At 47.1% G+C, this 19,116-nt stretch overlaps 1 protein-coding gene across 8 annotated transcripts in view; it reads right to left on the bottom strand.

Moving 5' to 3' along the window:
- Positions 1-19,116, bottom strand: part of LOC108625177 (serine/threonine-protein phosphatase 4 regulatory subunit 1) — a 129,339-nt gene that overhangs the window by 21,625 nt on the left and 88,598 nt on the right. Inside the window, exon 1 of one of the 8 annotated variants that reach the window (XM_018024963.2) lies at positions 15,110-16,188. The exons of 6 other annotated variants lie outside the window; for them this stretch is intronic. The gene's annotated coding sequence lies outside the window, so the exon portion shown is untranslated. Of the gene's footprint in view, positions 1-9,234; positions 9,318-15,109; positions 16,189-19,116 lie in introns of those variants that run through there. One more of the 8 variants, XM_026813665.1, reaches the window with a different exon arrangement.

Below are 19,116 nucleotides of genomic sequence, written 5' to 3'. Positions count from 1 at the left end.
GGAGAGAGGGAAGAGGAAACATTTAAAATCCGATTAATGGTAAAAAAATGAAACAATTGCGATTGTATGACCGGGTGAAAGTCCGGTTCACGGGAAAAACGGTAGATACAGAGAGACGGGTCACCAATCGGCAATACAGCGCCAGGTGAAAAGAGACGGCTGGTAAGGGTGATTTAAGCGCAGAGAGGATTAACTAACGCACGTTTCGTCCAATTGGTTTATGGTTTCACGCTTCTCACCGACGATAAATAAGCGTCGAACCGTTTGGTTCGGCACGGTTCAGTTCGGTTCGGGTGTATCGGGTCGAAGCTGTTCACAGTTGAAAAGGGAAGGACAAGTAAAACGAAGTGGCGGATCACGTGGACGTTAATGACCCGACAAGGGTAAAAAGGAAAACAGAAATTCGGCGGGCCACCTCCTACGCTACCTTTATTACCGAGGTCAAATATTTCGGTGGCCGCCGGTTTCCTTCTGGTATTCCTTCGTCTGCTGGGTTTTTCTCGGGTATTCGTCCGTTCCACGGGACACCTGTCTCTCGGCACGCACCAAGCCGAGAAAAGGCTGCGAAGGTTTAAATCTTTGCACGGCCAGATAACATCGTACCGGGCTAATTCTCTGTTTCGAAAAGGAATCTACGTAGCGCCTCGAGAACGTAACGGACCGTGCAGGCGTTCAGTTTACGAACAGTTGTTTGGGACGGCATTGTATAGCTAGGGATGCAACGAAATTGCCTGAAGTTGAAATACGAGTTTCGCTAATAACCCGAAATTGCACGCTCATAAAATTTTCTATTTGGGAAAAGGTATTTGTCTTACTCGAGGTTGACGGATTCACACGTTCCAATGTTTACCCACAGCCGTTCCAACATTTATCTAACGAACAAAAACTAACGAAAATTAACCTGCCCATCGATTGTCCCTAATATAATGCACTAATAATTTGTCCGTTTTGGGCAAAGATCTATCGGTCAAGAAACAATGAGCTGTAAATAACGCGTTGAGGACTTGGTGGCAATAGGGAAAACTTTCGATTGTTGTCTCTAAGATCCTGAGAAACGCAGACCAAATCTGTAATCGCCGTCCATAAATGGGTCAATAATTTGAAAGGACGCTGGCGCACTGATTTCAACGAGAAAATATCTACACCATATTTTTTACAAACGACCCAAGAAAGGTATGTCCCCTTATTTGCGGTAGTGACCATAGAGAAGGCGCAACAAGTAATTATTTCTCAATGGATTAAATAATCTAGAAAAAATTTGTCACTTTTTTGTTCTAAGGAAACTGTCTACTTTTTTTAACTTAAATATAAGTTCAAACTTTTTCTAAAAAAAAACTAGTACTCCTTTTTTAATGAAGTCTGAAAATTCATTGTATTTATATTTCTCATTGTCATTCATAAAGATACTGAATAACAATTACTGTTTCAAACTAATATTCTTTTTTTGTTTGCACAAGCGATAGAATTAAGTTAAGGAAAATCGCTACTCTATATATTTCGAATCTCAATTGCCATTCCGCAAAGTGATTACAGTTATATTTTTATGAAATCTCAAGCCCGCGTCGAAAAACAGCTTTATGGCTCATTAGTCCCTCTCGTAAAGCTCTTATATAATGCGTCAGCGACGAATTTAAAATCAACCGGGTAAACACAACGGGTCGAGACTGTTCACAAACACAGGATACCAGAAAACGCGAGGGACGGATGGGCGGCCGATCCGTATGGTTCCACGTACACCATAATAACCCAATTAGCGGTGTTCAGTTCGTTCAACGGCAGTTCGATGTAGCAGGGCTGACACGGAGACAAACAGCCCGTGAAAACGGACATAATTCATGCCTGATTCTACCCAACCCTCAAATTTCCAACACTCCCTATAACGATTCACAACGTTAGCTAAGTATTTCGTTACTGTACAGTTTCAATCTAACTTAACTTCTCCCCTACAAAAAATAAGACCGTATATATGCTGTGACTTGCTCAGCTCTTCAGCAAAATCTTTAATCGCTTTAATTCATCATTTCCATCTGATTTTCTATTCTTATTATAATATTCACTTTACGCCAGCTATAATTGAAAGGCTTGAACATGTTATACCACACAAATAAATAATCATAGCCCCAACACTAGGAGAAAGCATATTACGACGTGTACCTAATAGTTACTTCTCGGATGTATTTAATCGCTGTCAATGTTCTTATGAATTAATCAAAACGAAATTCTAACGTCTGCACGCAAACAGGAAAGTCGATTGATATCGATACGTACACGTATCTATACGATAATAATCGAGAAGGAGGAGGAGGATTCAGCGGCTAGTCTCTTTCCCTTCGGTCGTCGCGCAGTCGATAAATCGATGGAAGCGAGACGCGGACATAAGTGCATCGCGTTCCGATACATACCATCCGAAACTTTTGCTCGGTGGCCATGAGGTCCATCGCACACGCGATTCGCGGGCGACCAGTTTCACCGGTGAGGCGTAGTTACACGAGAGAAAAGGGGAAAAAAAAAAAGGGCAAAGAGTAAGGGAACACGCGTGTTCCCTGTCCTGGTTCCTCGCGGCTGACCACCGCCGTCTACGAGGGAACGGAGACGAAGAGGAGTCTGCTGGTAGCAGGGTCTCCGTGGCATGAAGGGACTCCGGAGAGAAGGAATGTTGTTGTTGTGCCGGGAGGCGGTTGCACCGCGCCGGGGAGACGGTGGATGGAGTGCAACGGCGCGGCGGCGTGGATCAAGCGTGTCGCGGGAGCGAGAAGGAGGGAAACGCGGCGTAGGAGAGAGAGAAAGAGGGAGAGGAAGTGATCGGGGGAAGGGTTGAGGCGCGGGGTAGTGGGATTGTTCGCCGGTCCGAGGTGCAGGAGGGGCGGCGAAGTCAATGCACCGCAGGGGAATGCAACGCGCCGCGCGCCGCGCCAAGCAATACAGAGAGTCTACTACGTCAGAATGCATTCTACCGCACTTTACGACTACGTAGTCGACGTCGTTGCATCCCGGCTACTCTATACGCGACCGAGTCTTTTTCTCAAGTGCAGGCTTTTCCTTGAATTTTCTCCGGCCTGTTTCAGAGCCACAAGCCCGTGTACAAGGTGTAGAAAAGTTTGTGAACACTGTGACAAAATCACGTATTCCTTTACGTCTGTGTAAAGTTTTCCCCACGAAACAGCCAATATAATGTTTATACGTTTAGTCTATTCATACAATACAACAAACTTAGAAAAGAATCGAATGTCGAAGGAAACACAAAAAGCATTGTATGGAAATTATCGATATCTTAGTTATAAAAGTGAATGCATTTATATAAATTGCAATTTAAAAAAATATTAAACTGAATAAAAATATGTATATTTTATACAACAAAGAATATCTAAAATAAAAATTATACATTCAGATGTCGAATCTACTTTTCTACTATTCATCTTTTTCATTATAGTACAATCGGGCAAATAGTAGTTGAATGACATAATTGGCATTTAATAGTCGAAAGCTATGAGAGACGTGTCGCCTGTAGGTGAATTCGCTTTCCCACGAGTCACGGGCCGGAGCTCGAAAGCGAGCGCGTCGTCGCCGCGGTGCAGCGCGCAAAGCTCGGAGCCGGTGCTATCGCTTCTCGGAAGCAATGCATCACGGGGACGATGCATGCCGAGGCGGCGCGTGTTACGAGTCGACTCGAATCGAGTTCTCTCTCCGCTAAAGAGGGCAGCGTAAAAAGCCGGAGGCAGAGGAGAAAGAGAAGGTCGCCGCGTCGCGGAGGTGGATACACGCTTAAATGCGGGCCCGTGTTGGCGATAAAGAAAACTCGGTCTCGTCGTCGCTTTCGTCGTCGAACCTCGCTATTATAAACAACCGTGCTTAGATACCTATCGATCTAACGTGACACGCAGCTTTCTATACTCCGGAAACCGAACGATTTTTGTACACCGTCTGGTTACGTGCTTATCGACTCCGTTTCCCTCTGCCTCGACTCTTTTTCTTGGGAATCCGACGTTTTCTCTGATCGCAGGAAATGACACGCGAGACGCGCGGCGGAAACGATCGCGTAAGAACTAGGAATGCAGAAGTAGCTTTCGAAACGGTACATTCGCGGTTTTGCCCGCGGAACGTCCTCTCTTCGTCGTCGCAGGAATCTGAACGGTTTTCGTTCGGATATCGATTTCAAATTGAACAATACGGTGCGAGAGATACGGATAGCAACGACCTCGAAAGCACGCAGGCTGTCGCGTCCCACGTACTGCACACGCCCGCGAAATTGCGCGACAACGGGCAACGAGGTAAACGTGGGTAAACCGAGCCTGGCCGTTCTCGATAAACAAGTTCGCCTCTGATTCCTTTGTTCTACCTAATGATTATCGAAGAAATTCAGCTCCGGGTGAAAACAACAGAGACGGGGCACCGCGTGCGTATTTAAACACGCGGCCACGCTGCACTGCGACGTAGATCTGCCGTGTGTGTGGTCGTCGCGTTGTGCGGTTCAGTCACTCTCGGCCGTTCGCACCGTGGCCTCTCTTTCACTCCACGTGTATGGATCCTACGTACAGGGGGAATGGGAGAATTTCGAAAAGGAAAACCGTGCATTATGACGATATGATGTTTCATTATTAATAATAAAACTTTATTTGTTTGGAAATTAAGTAACAAAGTAGAACATGTGATTATCACTAAATCTGTAATTACAGGATGTTCGTGTTTCCCCCTTTCCCTCTACTGGGTGACTTACTAACGTCCACTTGAGATCCATATCTCAAATAATAAAAGGAAATATGTAAAAAAAATTACATAATGTATGGTGGCTTAACAAGTGGAAATTTATGAACTGAAATCCTTTGTCTCGATAATATCAAATTTTCTAGAAGAACTTTTTAGCACTTGTGTTCCCTTCATCGTTACACTTTCACTTTTGAAAGGATCCGATTTGCTTTTACAATTTTTACTCAATTGTCGTATACAAGATTTTCATTTATTGTTTAGAATATTTCAGGTGGACAGAATCGGTGAGATAGACAGTGTACATATATTCCGTCCCCTTGTGCGTTCTTTCTCTACGACAGTGGTTCGCGATCGCGCATGCCGCGCCGTGCTGATGTTCCATAGAACGTAGCAGCGTTCGTTCTTGAAGGGCCGCGTGAGAGAGAACGAGCAAGACCGGTATGACGCGAGCGAGTCGAGTAGAAAGTCCGAGTACTTACGTAGCCGAGCCGCGTTGGTGTGCGCGCTCGTCACGTGTACGTGTGAGGGAACGCTAGAGTAGGAAGGGAAGCACAGCGTGAGTAGCGTGTGTACGCGCGGCGGGCTGCGCATGCTCGCCGCGGATGCCGAGAGCCGCACTGAATGAAGTCCCCCACCACTACCCGTGACACGAATACACGCACACAGTGCACACGCGACCGTACACGCCGAAGTCACACGATGCGGAGTAGATTTTAGTTAAGGAATACGATTGTTCGATACACTATGGTTAGACTGCAAGTCTTCAATGAATTTACTATATAACTCCTATCACTTCTCGAATGTTGATCACCTGTTTGATTATTTGGCAACGAATGTAGGGCAACACAGTTCCCAATCTAAAAATGTATCGCTCGCCAGATACAAATATATCAAATAAATATATTAAATTCACAGGTAAAACCTTTATCACTATTTACATTGAAGCTAGTTTTTCCACCTGAACTGGACATTTCTTAAAACGAAGAAGAGAAGAAAGGCCACACATTTTAATCACGCATTTGCATAAGAGTAACCTGGTCTACCGCAACGATTTCTAGTTTGATTTCGCCGTGTTCAAGGATCGGGTTTCTCTGGCTCGTATCCGCGACGTGTAGGGTACGCTCGCCAGAACCGTCGGTGACGGTTTGGTGCCTATATTATTCACCGCCGCCTTCGCCACGAGGACGTCGAGACGAGGCGCTACGACGAGAGGAAATTAGAAATTTGCTCAACGGAGATGGTAGTAGGATTGTTATTTGATTCGTTACTGCGGCTCTGCCGAGTAATTGCGCAGCAAGCCCCCGGACTTGGGAACAATAGCGGAGGCTCGAAGCCGTGGCTCCGTGCCTCGAGTCTCGCTCGTCGAAAAAAAAAAAAAAAAAAAAAAACGGTATTAGCCGTCGCGCCGGAAATATCTGCCCGCTAGCGAAATTCCATTATTCTCCGTGTACCGAAAACGAGTGTGTGTAACTAATTAAGAAAACGAGACGCGCGACGATACACGCGAACTTCCACAAATCCGATGTACTGGATTCGTTGGAACGAAAACGTAATCGCGATCTCTGTAACATCGAACGTAACGACCAGCGGAATAACGACCTAATAACTTCATATTGTGTACACAGAGATTCAAAAAGAAAAACACGCGCGCATCTCGATCGGCGTCGGGCCGACATATATACGCCGGTTCGCCGTGGCTGCGTGCATGTACGTGCAGCTGCTATATCGTCCTTTGGGTTCAGGTCGGTGGGTGACACGTTTCGCTCGTTGTGCACGGCTGGCACACACGCGGCAGCCAATGGGTATTGATTTGTGGAGTGAACGCACCGCACCCGCTCCCTCACACCCCGCTACCCTTATTCCGAACCCCTCTCGCTCTCTCGCCGCTAAACAGGCCGGGTCCGCGCGCGTGTACGCTCCTCTATAGACGAGATACAACACGCACGAATTCCGCGTGCACGCGGCCAGACGGCCGCATACAATTACGGCTTAGGTATACACCCCCTTTCGGTGAGCACCCCGATGGGCGCGCGAGCGCCGCGTCCCACTCTTATTCGCGCACCGGCCGGTCGGTTAGTTCAGAGACCGCTGCTCCCCCCCCCCCTCCTACCGGCCGGCGCACCCCATCCATCCATCCATCCACTAACTGCAAGGGGGTTGACTGCATCCTTTGGGTGGGTCAGGGCCAGAGAAACCCGACGGGATATTCGGCCAGGTCGAAGGGATGACGACCGGAGAGAAGAGTGCGTCAAACTGTACGTACGTATACCGGTTGCGTTACGCACACGACGATATAATATGTATTCGTAGGGAGCGAGACACAGATTCGGGGAATTCCTATGTTTCGGAGAATACCGTTGAACCTGGAATCCTCAGCTCTAAGCACGATTGCGGTTTCAACAATCCCGTAGGAATGTTGTTCCTCGTTTTAGATGCGACGGTTTGATGTACTCTTAATTTGAAGAACTCTCGGTATAATTACTGATCGAATGATCTGGATCCAGTTTAATGAATATGTAACCATGAAAGGTAAAAATTTTTACGAATAGAAAAAGGAAGACTTGTATTCTGAAGAGTGACCAGCAAAGGAAACGCACAGGATTCTGGTGAACTTGGCGGTGAGCCTTAATGCATACCGCAAGTTTCGCCATATACAGTCAGTGGAGAGAGCGCAAGGACACGGTCCAAACACGTTGGCCGAAGGGGTGAACGTACGCACGGGGGTGGAGTAATGAAAGAAACGGGAGAGGAGTCTCTGGGAAGAAGGTCGTCGACGGCGACGATGGGAACGACGAACGGTGCTGGGATAAAGGATACACGAGACAGGAGTAGCGAACTCCCGTCTCCTTTCTCTTTCTCTCTTTCTCTCTCTCTCTCTCTGTTCGACGCAGAAAGAGGGGCCGTGCAGGAAGAAGCGGCGCAAATGAAAGGCAGAAGGGGGTAGAAGAAGAACGAACGGTCGGGGGACGCGGGAAGCACGCGTGCGCGGCCGAAGTAAACAAGTGGAAGCAGTGGAACGGGACGGGCACCGGTCAGTGCGGTGTATTTGGTGCATTCCTGTAGTCTGCGCCGCTGCAGCTCAGTGGCCAGAGTAGGAAAGCCAGCAAGCCGGACAGCGTTCGAGTGAGAAGAAGAAACGCGAGAGAGCATAACAAGAGACGCTCGGCACGGAGTGAAGGAGAAAGAGCGAAGAGCTCTGCAACGCGGCACGCCACTTTGGACCGACGGACGCGAACCGCATTCCCGGCCGTGACCTTCGCTAGGACATCGCCACTGCCCCCACCTCCGCCACACACCGACTCACCATACCTTCTACACCCCGCAGTCGCCGCGTTTTTCACCTTCCCTCCTGCGGATGATAATCGTCTTTCTTTCCTTTCTTTCTTCTTCTTCTTCCCTTCTATACACCACCGCCGAGTGTTTCTCCTTCTGTTTCACGGTGAATATATCTCGCTCACACCTATTTCAGCCGGAGATCTCCACGAGAGAAACGGCGGAGCCCGCGTAGCGTACCGTCCCATGAACAACGTCTCTTTCTCTATCAACCGTTTCCCACCCTGTGCCGCGCGATAGTCGATAAACTCTCCATTTGGTCACGAGTTTCCCTTCGCAAGTAGCTCTGGCCTTTCGCGGCGACCCTCGAGGCGCGAGATTTTTTGCTCTCGTATTTTCCTCCTTTTTTCCCACTCGAATCATTCTGATGGATCTCTAAATTCGTTGGTAACGAGATCAAGTACCGAACGTACGTTATGATTCACGAATCATAAGTAAATCAAAACCGGCAATATATCGTGAGAAAAGTTGAATCAAATTATGTGAAGACAGAGACAACCTGGAATTTTTACTCATGTTGTTCCGCACGATAATTTATAACAATGGTAAAAAGATCTGACAAAAAGGTGCAACATATCGCATTCTTGCTTGCCAACCATGAACGAAATTAAAGGAGCTAATGGAACTGAGAAGAGACCGCGTCACGAGTTTTCAGGGAAGCCACGACGCAGAAACGTCAGAGGCCACTTCAGAGGGACCGTTTTAATTTCCTGCCGTGGCGAGCGGCCAAAGATTCTGTGGCACCAAACGCTTTCTAACCGAGCGTGTCACGGGGGAGGAACGCTAGAAGAGGAGTCGCGGGCACGGGAAGAGGAAGCCAAAGAGGAAGTACACTGTGCAAGGGAGTGGAAGAAGCAAGCAGGGCACGGCTCTGAAGAATTTCAGAGGTCCTCTCACGCGCTCTTTCTCTAATTTACGAGCGGTCGCCCTGAATTCGAGCAAATATTTGTCCAGCGCGCCCGACTAACGGGTGTATATGAGAGAAGAAGGACGACGAGGGGAGAGCCCGGGGAGGGCAGGAACGAACGAAACGAGCGAGAGGAGACCAAGTAGACGCGGGAGGAGAGAAGGATCATTCATAGTTTCTCTCGAAAACCGTTCCATTCGCACCGTTCTTCTTTGCTTCTCACTGAATTTTTTCTTATTCTCTCCCACCGTTTTCTCTGTTTCTCCTTCTTTCTCTCGCCTCATATGTACCTATCATATCCATCCCATCCGACTCTCTCTTTCCAAGTGTGCGTTCCATCGGTCTTGCATTTCGAGCTCCAAAAGACTCTTTGAAGTAGGCCGCCCGGAGTCTAGCCGGAAGCACCTACTGGCAAGTATTCATCCGAGAGGGAAGAAGAAGGCGAGAAGCTGAGTACCTGGAAGTCGTGTTAACACGCGCTGCTGAACGCTACAAGCCGCTCCAATTAGCATCTTCTTTTTCTCCTTCGACTTCTTTCGCCTTTTCCTCTTCTCTCTTTCTCTCCTCGGCTTTCTTTTCAGCCAACTTACACACGACCAGCGATGAGCACCTGTTGAACGGACTCGAGACTTTCTTTCTCTGTCTTACCCTTTCAAAAAGTGTCACGCAGTTCAACAGTTTTCGCTAATCGACATTTCTAACGAAGAACGTTAAGCGCGTGAATAATTCAGGGTTAGTCCTTAACACTGAAACGTTTGTGCAACATGTGGGAAATATTTGTTAGAATAGTTCTCGGACGACTATTGAAGTTCATAAAGTCAAGTACACGGTTTATTGGTTTACTGGCTCAATACAGCGTCACGACCTGCATTCTATATCCAAGGGCTCAAATCTTTTATGAAGCTGCAAAGATTCATTTTGCATCCGTTTAGTCAATTAGTTTAAAAAAATTTTCAAGTTATTCTAAACGTTAATTAAACCGGCACGAGAAAAAAGAAAGGAACCACTCCCCGCTACTAACACCTCGATTCACGCTAGCTGGATTCGGCAAAGATTAGTTCGTCGTTTCCGCTGGGGCGCAAAGTTTATAGTTAGCTGGCAAAAAGAGCGCGCGGCTCGTAAGCAACGCGAGGAAGCCGCTTCGGGTGGACCCCTTGTGCTGCAGCACGCACGCAGCCCCCGAAAGGCTGCCTCAGCGAAATACGTTGGCATCCAAATAATTTGGGGTACGCTCGTGTGAGATATGAATGAGAGAAGTGGGTACGGCGCGGCGTTGTTTACTGTCTGGCAGGAGCGGAGCAGAAGAAGCATCCGCGTGCACCGACGAAAAACGTGGAGACGAAGACGAAGGAGATGGAAAGGGAGGACACCAAGACCAGTCGCGCGTGAGCGAGAGAAATAGACAGGACGAAAGACGGACAGAGAGATCAGGCACACAGAGAGAGATTTAGCAGGGAGGAAGAGAGAACCGCAAAAGGGAGAGAGTAAGAAGAATGAGGACAAGAAGAGGGGAACCTGGTACGAGGACGGGGACCGGGCCCAGGATTCGAAGAAAGAAGAAACGGGGAGTCAACGACCCAACGAGATGTGCCGTCTCTCTGTGTTAAGGCGCGCTTGAAACCCTCTACCCCGGTCTCTCTCTCTTTCTCTCCGTCTCTCTCATCTGTGCAAAGACCTACGCTATTGCGGATTGATACGGGATCAAGGCCGTTTGCCTTGCGGAATTCCAGCCTGTACGTCTCGCACAGGTGGTAGAACTTGACAAACGCGAACGGCGACCGACAAGATTCCATCGTTCTTTGGTTCCCATTCTAAAGAAGAGCGGTGAAAAAATTTAAACAAGCCTGCGTCGTGCTGGAATATAACGTATTCTTCATCGGGGAGGTAATAGAGTGGCAACGACCGTGGTTCCAATGAAAATGAACGCGCAGAAACGGCGATAAATTATTGCGAATCTGCATCGATCGAACAAGGCCGTGAAAGTTACGTCACGTTAGAAAGGAAAATAGCGTGGCAGGATCGTGCGCGTAAACTGTTTCAACTATGAAATACGATCGTGCTATCATAGGACTCTCACTGGATGTTTTCTATGCTAGATTTCTTTTATTAACTTGAATAAGAAATCTTTAAGGCAATCAGAGCAATTGATGCTCAAAAGAAATAATCGTCAATCAAAAATTCAACATCCCGTTCCACCTAACGTCTAAAAATATGTTTTGCAAATTATACTTCGCACGCAAATCTGAATTTCGCAAGTCCAGATCTTATGAGCATTTTAACGGAGTTAAATTTTATTTCGTACAGGGCATTGATCTGTACTACTATATTATATGCTGGAACTTCGTATGAATACCCAATGCAAACTTTTTCGTTGAATCGAATATTTTTCTGCGTTATGAAAATTCTATTTCTGACGCGTATGGAAAAGTTCGTCGATGACGTGCTACAGCAGATCTTGCGACGCGCGTGCGCGCATGGACCCGATGCGGTCCCCTCCGCCGCCGCCTCTTGCTTCGAATCGTATGAATGATTGTTGTTGTCGTGGCGTGGCCGTCAATCTCTTGACGTCACGGCGGCGGCGGTCGTGTTACAACCGTGCGACCGTTATGTGACCGATTGGCACACGACTGCCATAGCACCTGTGTGCTACATGATTCTTCTGCTTTTTCATGTTAGCAGAATTCGGCCGTTCCCGTGTCCCGTACACGCAATATCTTATCACATTGGCGACCTGAAACCGGATTATTCCGAGCTAATAGTTACGCTACAGTTCAATCGACATTAGGACTGACAAGGATTTTCAATTTCCCGTCATTTAATGTATATATAATTATTCACAATAAAGAAAGTAATTCGTACACTATGTTTGCGTTTCAATACAATGCGAATAACATAGTGGTTCCTCGGTACGCAATTGTGATCAACGACGACGTGGGGCGTCATGCCGCGTCGGTGAAAAAAATTCCAAATCGGCGCGCTTAAAGACACGCCAGTTTCGGCGAGTGGGATTGATATGGAGATTAAAGGGAGGGGTCTACGAGAGTGAGAGATCGGTCGAACAGAATGAAACGATTCTCTCGTGAAGAGGGACGAAGACGCGGCCAGAGAAGGGAGCGAAGGAAAAGGAGAAAGATAAAGAGAAAGAACCATATATATACACGTATAGAGAGAAGAGCAAGGCATGCACGGAGCGGAGAAAGGGGAGGACAAGAGGGTCAGTAGCTCTGCGTTCTCATGCATTCCGCTCTGTCATGGCGGCCAAAGACTCAGACACGCTTCGTCTGTCCTCGTTGTGCATGCACTCCGGGGGCAACGTGCAGTTCGTCCTCGTTCCACCCGGCTAGAGGAAAGAGAGCCGAGGGAGAGAAAGAGAGGCTCGCGAGGAGATGGCAAAATACGGCGAGCGCACGGGGGTGGGGTAGAGAAAGAGACGGAGGGGGAGCGCCCACTGCGCTAAATGCTCCACGGTGAAGGCGCGCGCGTTTTCTCGCTGCGCACTGTGCCTCGGGCTCCTTTTTCCACAAGGCCCTTTTGCGTCGCGACGTAAACAAGCCACAGCTACGCTGCACTCTCGAGACCGCGTCGAACATTACTCTTGGAGTAAAAGATTTTAATCCTGCGAGAGAACTGAACTTAACATTGCAATGAGCGTCAAACACGTGAGGAACACAGAAAAGGACTGTCATCCTTCAGAAATAACGAGAACCGCGTGGAACGCGGCTGATTCGTGAAAGAAAACTGCTTCGAGATAAAAAATAAGAAACAGGAATGGTAATTTGCACCCACGAAGATTTAAAAGATTTTCTCTTTACTAAACGCACAACATTTAACAATTTAACGTTTTTACAGATTTACAGTGCTTGATATCAAAGATGCTCCAGACTGTTGAGAAGCAGGACAGGAGGAGGATCGCTCTCCGACGCGAGAAATGCGAAATAAGTTAACGATCAAACGTAGCCGCGAGACCATTACGCGAAGTGCGAGAGTCAGAATCGTCCGAGGCGGGTTAGCAGCCGTAAACACGACGTGGCGCGACGCTTTTATTGCTGGCACGCTAATCACGATAGCGTATTTAATCAGCTCGGGCTTTGTTGGACCAAAATACCCGCGAGTATGGGACGTTTTTTAATGGGTTTTCTCGGAAACACCGCTCGGTACAAATCGATCATAAATCGCGGACATTACTCGTTTCGTTACGGCTGTTTCAGAAAATAGAAAGTCTACCGAGGAACCGTTCTGTCGATCGACAAAACTTAAAAAAAGAGGCATGTATTCATAGAACTTTCTTTAAAGCCTATTTAGTCACGAAGGTCAATGCCTGAAAAATATTAAAACAATTTTGCTTAAATATACAGAATGTCTTTTCTGTACTTTTGCACAGAATTATTCATTTAAATATATTTTGTCATCATATCATGCAGACAGGGAATCCTGAATCGAAAATGAACCATAAACGTCAAAGCATTAAATGTTTGACCGATAGAAAATGTATGCGTGTGTATGGGGAAGCGACAAAGGTAGAGCGAGAAGATATTGAAAGGAAAGAGAATGGTAGGGAAGCCGACTGGATATCCTCGCTCGGCAACGTGGGTACTATCGTATATCTTCCCACAGGAGGGCGGGAACGTCGTCTCGTAAGGGGAGACAGCAGAAGGGCGAGAAGGGCCCTACTAACGCGCGACCGTCGAATAATGCGGAGAAAGGGCACATGAATGCCTCGTGTTTGCACATGCGCGAGAGCGATGAACTTGGGAAGAAGCTTTTGCCTTATTGTTAACTTCGCCTCAGCTAGGCTTCCAGGACACTCTAACTGTCTTTACAGACCATCTCACTCTTTTAAATATAATATCTATAGAATAATTCGTTCCATTATCCAATCAACAAATGTTTGAGAGATTATGATATAAAAAATTGTATATGTACATATATGATGACCTTTCAAACTAATTATGATAGTTGGAAACAGACGATAGACAAGGTAATGATGGTAAATAGAATCGTTTGATAAAGGGTGAACAAGGTATGAAAGTGTCGCGGCTTGTCCCGAGAAGGTATGAAACACGGAGGTCGGGACTTGAGCGGGCAACTTCGAAGATGGCATTCCAGCGGTACCTGTTCTTAACTCAAGCCTCCTACAGTTCTCTTTCGCGGCAAGCAACCTACCTAACTATAATATCGAAGAAATCGTGGCTCATCGACGGAGCTTTAAATCGTTGAGAACGGGCATGGCTTGTAACAGGAAGCACGCGAGGCGTTTCGACACATTTTTTTTTATTTTTAATCTCGTTTTATAACATCGGTTCTCACAATTCATAGAATATCGTATGGTAGCAACAATTCCACGAAAAGTAATTCTGTGATAAAGGGAAAATGGATATATGAGCGAAACGTGCGAACGCAAAAATAGAAAGCATCAGGTACTAAAGAATGTGATGAATACGATGACGCAGAGCTGCACTCGGATGCGCAGGCGCAGTTGCCATTGAAAGCAACCGCCTGAGATGCGATTATTCATATGTTACGTAAAAAGTTATATTTGCCATGGTGAAATGATGATTTCTAAGTCCCGTTCAATCCGAGGATCTAAGCGACCGGTTTCATCGTATGAAAAGTGGCAGAACCGAGTGAATGCCTGAGAAAAAAATGAGAACCACTGCACGTGCTGCTGCCTGTGCGGGCGTACGCTGGCACAGGAAATATGAATGTAACGCCGAAAATTCATTCATAATAAAATCTTGCCACTCGGGGCACAGGACGTGCGATTTGAATTTCGGAGCGTGGGTCCGATTAGGCAGGAAAGGAGACGGTTAACAAGGCGTACCGATAAATAACGTGGTTGTTTTCCTAAATCGTGGGAATAATAAGCTGCGGTTAGCGAGGCTTACGTGCACGATTCGAGTGGGTCGCGTGTGTGTGGGCTCGTCCGAGAATGTCCAAAGAGATAGGCGAAGTTTCGAATACGCAGTGACAAAATGCGAGAACACGGTAATCGGGGAAGCAAAAAGTATAGATAGAGTTGTTTTTTACTGCATCCGTGTAATCTAGTGCAAACCTTACAACTGACTCTATTTACATGAAATTGTGCATGTTACATCGTCGATAAGCGTTGATTAAATATTTGTGTACTGCATAGATACGTGATATAGATTCGTTGCTAATACGTACGTTTCGTTGGGTTTCAGTCGACATTTGAAAAATTCCTAATATCGTTCCGACGTTTGTTCACATCCTTTTCCTTCGGTTCATATTTTCCTGAACGAACGGTAGTACATATCCGTAGCTAACGCGGCTCGCCTTCCCGTACGGGCCATCGAACTTGGTACGCACTGTAGAGGAGGAGCCAGGGCCCGTATTATGGGAACACATACGTCTGAACACGTGTGTCTCACTTCCTGCGGCGGACCGGAAGTCTCTATAGTACTATGGCGCACCGTAGTGTAGCGTGACCACGCTACAAGGGTCATTACTACCTCAATGGCAAAAGGAATGGTCCAATTACCGGTTAAAGCCACGTTACTCGTCGTTACTCCTTTAATGCGTTTTTCGGGGGCGTGTACGCCTTGACTTTTCTCGCGACTATTCTCTTTTCAACCTTACCCACGATTGCTCGTTCGTTTGTTAGGTAACGTCTTTTTCTTCCTGCGATTAAATTACGTACTCCGAGACGTAGCACGTTCGTCGTTGGGATTCGGCTCACATTCACTGTTCCGGAACACGACATCGGTATTCCCGTTCTCATTTCGAAGAATTTCGTGACGTTATGCCTCGAACGCGCGCGTGTTAAATACGTGTCGACCATTTCGCACCGCGGACGAAAAAGGCTGGCAGAGAAACGAGAAAAAAGACCGGTAAAGCGATTTCCGGTCGATGCTTCCGCCATTACGATCACTCCGTTTTCGCCGCTTCGACGATGAAATCCTTCTTCGTGCTCCAACCACGTGGTGACTCACGCGTTCCTGTTGTATCTTCCTTCGACAAACCTTCGACACACTGATAATATCGAATATCCTCTTGCGCGCTCTTGTACCCGAAGCATATTGGTCGCGCTCTTTGTATACAAACAACACGCACGATGATCCGAATTTAATTCTCGAGCTCGTCCTTGACACCGATGGAACATATTTATACAGTTCAGTTTAAGAATACACTCGCGCACACGCGTGTACCACCACGTTTCACCGTGTCCGTGATATCGAGAGAGAAAAGGAACATATAATCGAATCGTGAAAAGTCACAAAAACGACACAAACGAACCGCCACACGGTTCGGACCGCACTGAGAATGATCGCTGGCGCGTTACGCTCACAGCGATGCGCAGACAGCGTCTGCGCACACGGTTTTGCGCAAGACGCGGTCGCGGCGGCAACCGATGCGCGCCTGCCGTTCGCCGACACGCACTCACGCAAGCGCGTTGCACGCACCCACACGAGACACTGGCACCGTGTGTACGGGACTCCGATACTCTCTCGATATGCGATGCGTTGCCGCGGGTGGTAAAAGGCTGAGAGAGAAAGACCGTCGAGGCGAACGAAGGAGAGGAGATCGTTCAGAGAGAAAGAGGGGACGAAACAGACCCGTTAGTTCTCAGAAGTGGACCGCCACCGCTCACCGCCAAACAGACCTGTAACCACGTACCGACCGTGGTGGTTCTCTCTCTCTCTCTCTCACTCTCTCTCTCTCTCTTTCTCTCTCGACTGCCACCACCGACCGTGCTTTTGCTTTTGCTTGCTTTGGGCCTACTACTACTTTCCTTGCTACTACACACTCTCTTACGTGTCCCGTGACACGCGAGGAACACGAATGGAATTTCGCTGGGCGATCGTGAATTTTTCAAATTACTACCACCGCATCTCCTCTTTCTTTATTCATATCTTTATTTCCTTGGGCCTGCGTCGTGAAGGGGATGAGGAGGCGCGCTCGATATTCATACGCGGCACCGCGAGCGATAAACGCACGGACACGCGAGTTCTGTCGCAAGCGGACCGACCGACCATTGATTAGATACAAGTGTTTACTCGAGTGACGAGCGCATACCGATGTCATGTGTTTTTCACAGAAACCTGATGTTACGGCGGATATTCTTAAATACTTCGCCGATGAAATTAGGAAAAAAAACCGGTTATCGACTGTCAATGGATAACAGGGGAAGAAGGTTGCGTTCAGAGTGAAACGTGTACACGGGGAGACATCGGTTACACGCGAGGACGAGGCACTTCGCCGAAATGCAACTTCGTGCTTTCGTCTAGTTTTTCTTTACGGGGTAAAAGCGGCAACCATCGAAGAGGAACACTCATAGGAGATCAGCATTTCCTTTCTTTCATAGAACGGGGGCAACGCGTCGTCGTGGGTGGTAGACACCGCGTGCACCAGCGAAATGAGAAACTCGACTCGTACGATCTACTATTACGATACCCCGACCCCTGTTACGAATCCCTTGTTCTAATTTTTCCTTACGTCGATTACACGTACAAATGTCAACATAATTTTATTTCTAAAGTGACAATGTAGCAATTTCGAGATTAGATAAGATTGAAACAACGTATTCTTTACCTAACGCATACCCCGTCGTCTAAACGGTACGCAGGAATAGTCGAATTCTTTTTTTCTGAATCCTGTGCAAAGACTCGGGAAGACATTCGTGTACACGTCCCATTCCGTTCGTTCTCTCTCACGACGATCACCGAAGACGTACACGGGGCGGTCTAAGAACTGCAAGATTCATTAACGGTTCCTCGGCACGGAGGCGCGCACGCGCGTGTGTGTACACCGGCACGGCGTACATTCCATCGGTCGCGTTCGTGTGAACGACCGTAAGGTGTACTGGTTGTATACAGAAGACACGCCGGGAACCGAGATCCCGGAGATAGATGTCGAAGCGTGTAAGTAAAAAAGGTAGGACATACAGAGGGAATAAACGAAAGAACGAGGAAGATAGAACGCGTACGTATTTAATGTACGGTTCGCCTCCTAGCCGGTAGACGTTGTCTATCGTCATCATCGAGCTACGCGAGGAACGTACGAGTTATTAAGGTCAGTGGTATAGAGACCGCGATGCGTCCTGGAGAGACAGTACCAATATCTCTGCGAGCTGTCCGTATTGCTAAATACTATACACGTACATTGCCTCATTCAACAGAAGGTTATTCTAGTTTCGTGTAATCGTTCGATCGATCGGTTGGTAATTACACGCAGCGCGGTTCAAATTGATCGATTCACGACAATAATAATGGTTATAAATAACGCAGACCTTTAGCTTTCCACGTATCCAGATTGTTTCGTGACTAAGTGATAGAATCCGGCGAAGCTCTAATGCAAAATAACGATTGAAAATACGCGTTTCGGTGATTGACTGCGGTGATTAATTTGCTGTCGATTTATTGTTCAACGGCACACAGCGATGTCAAGATCGTGTGTGTATTCGGATGAACGGAAACCGGGTGTGCAACGCACCCTTCTTCGTTTTATCATTCCCGCTCGATTTTATTCTCGGCCGGTTATTTTTTCCGCCGCGTTTCTTCCGAACCGGAAACAGAAAGGCGGCCGGTGATACTTGAAATTTCGTTTGTAAGATACGATCGGAATAAGATCCGAAGGCGGTCCTGAAAGTCGCAACATTATCGTCACGGCTGAACGAGCTCCGACAGGGATCTTGTAAATGCAGTTTACGATCTCGAAGGAAAGGCTTGATCTTGCAATTCGATCGAACTGTTAAATAACAACTCCCGTTTTAAACGTGCAATTTGCATCTCTGCCGACAATGTTGCACCGTGCGTGCGATCACAATCTCTATGTCCCTTTCCATTTTGCGTTTCAAAATCGGTGTAATGATGCGTGCAGTAGAGCATAGCGTACCTCGCATTTCGACGCCACTGCGAAGAGATCGTCGAGGCGCACCTAACTTATAAAGAGACACGGAAACGTGATGGAATGCGCGCGAACTGACCGTTTTGCGTCACTCCGCAAAGCTGTATTTTTATCCGATAATTTTCTATTTTCTTATAATGTCGAATTTTCAATCTTTACATTGGTGTGCGTGCGCGAAGTTGGAAGAAACAACTGACTTAAGGAAATGCAAGCCTCAAAAGTCTGATGTTTTTGATGTTTTTTAGAATATATTTCAATATTTGTCGATATTTCGAAAAAAAAAATTTTTTATTTTTCCGAAATTTTTC

This window comes from Ceratina calcarata, unplaced genomic scaffold (genome assembly GCF_001652005.2).
Source record: "Ceratina calcarata isolate Rehan_Ccalc_2016 unplaced genomic scaffold, ASM165200v1 scaffold35, whole genome shotgun sequence".
NCBI classification, from domain to species: Eukaryota; Metazoa; Arthropoda; class Insecta; order Hymenoptera; family Apidae; genus Ceratina; species Ceratina calcarata.
This window is presented reverse-complemented; position numbering and strand designations above follow the sequence as displayed.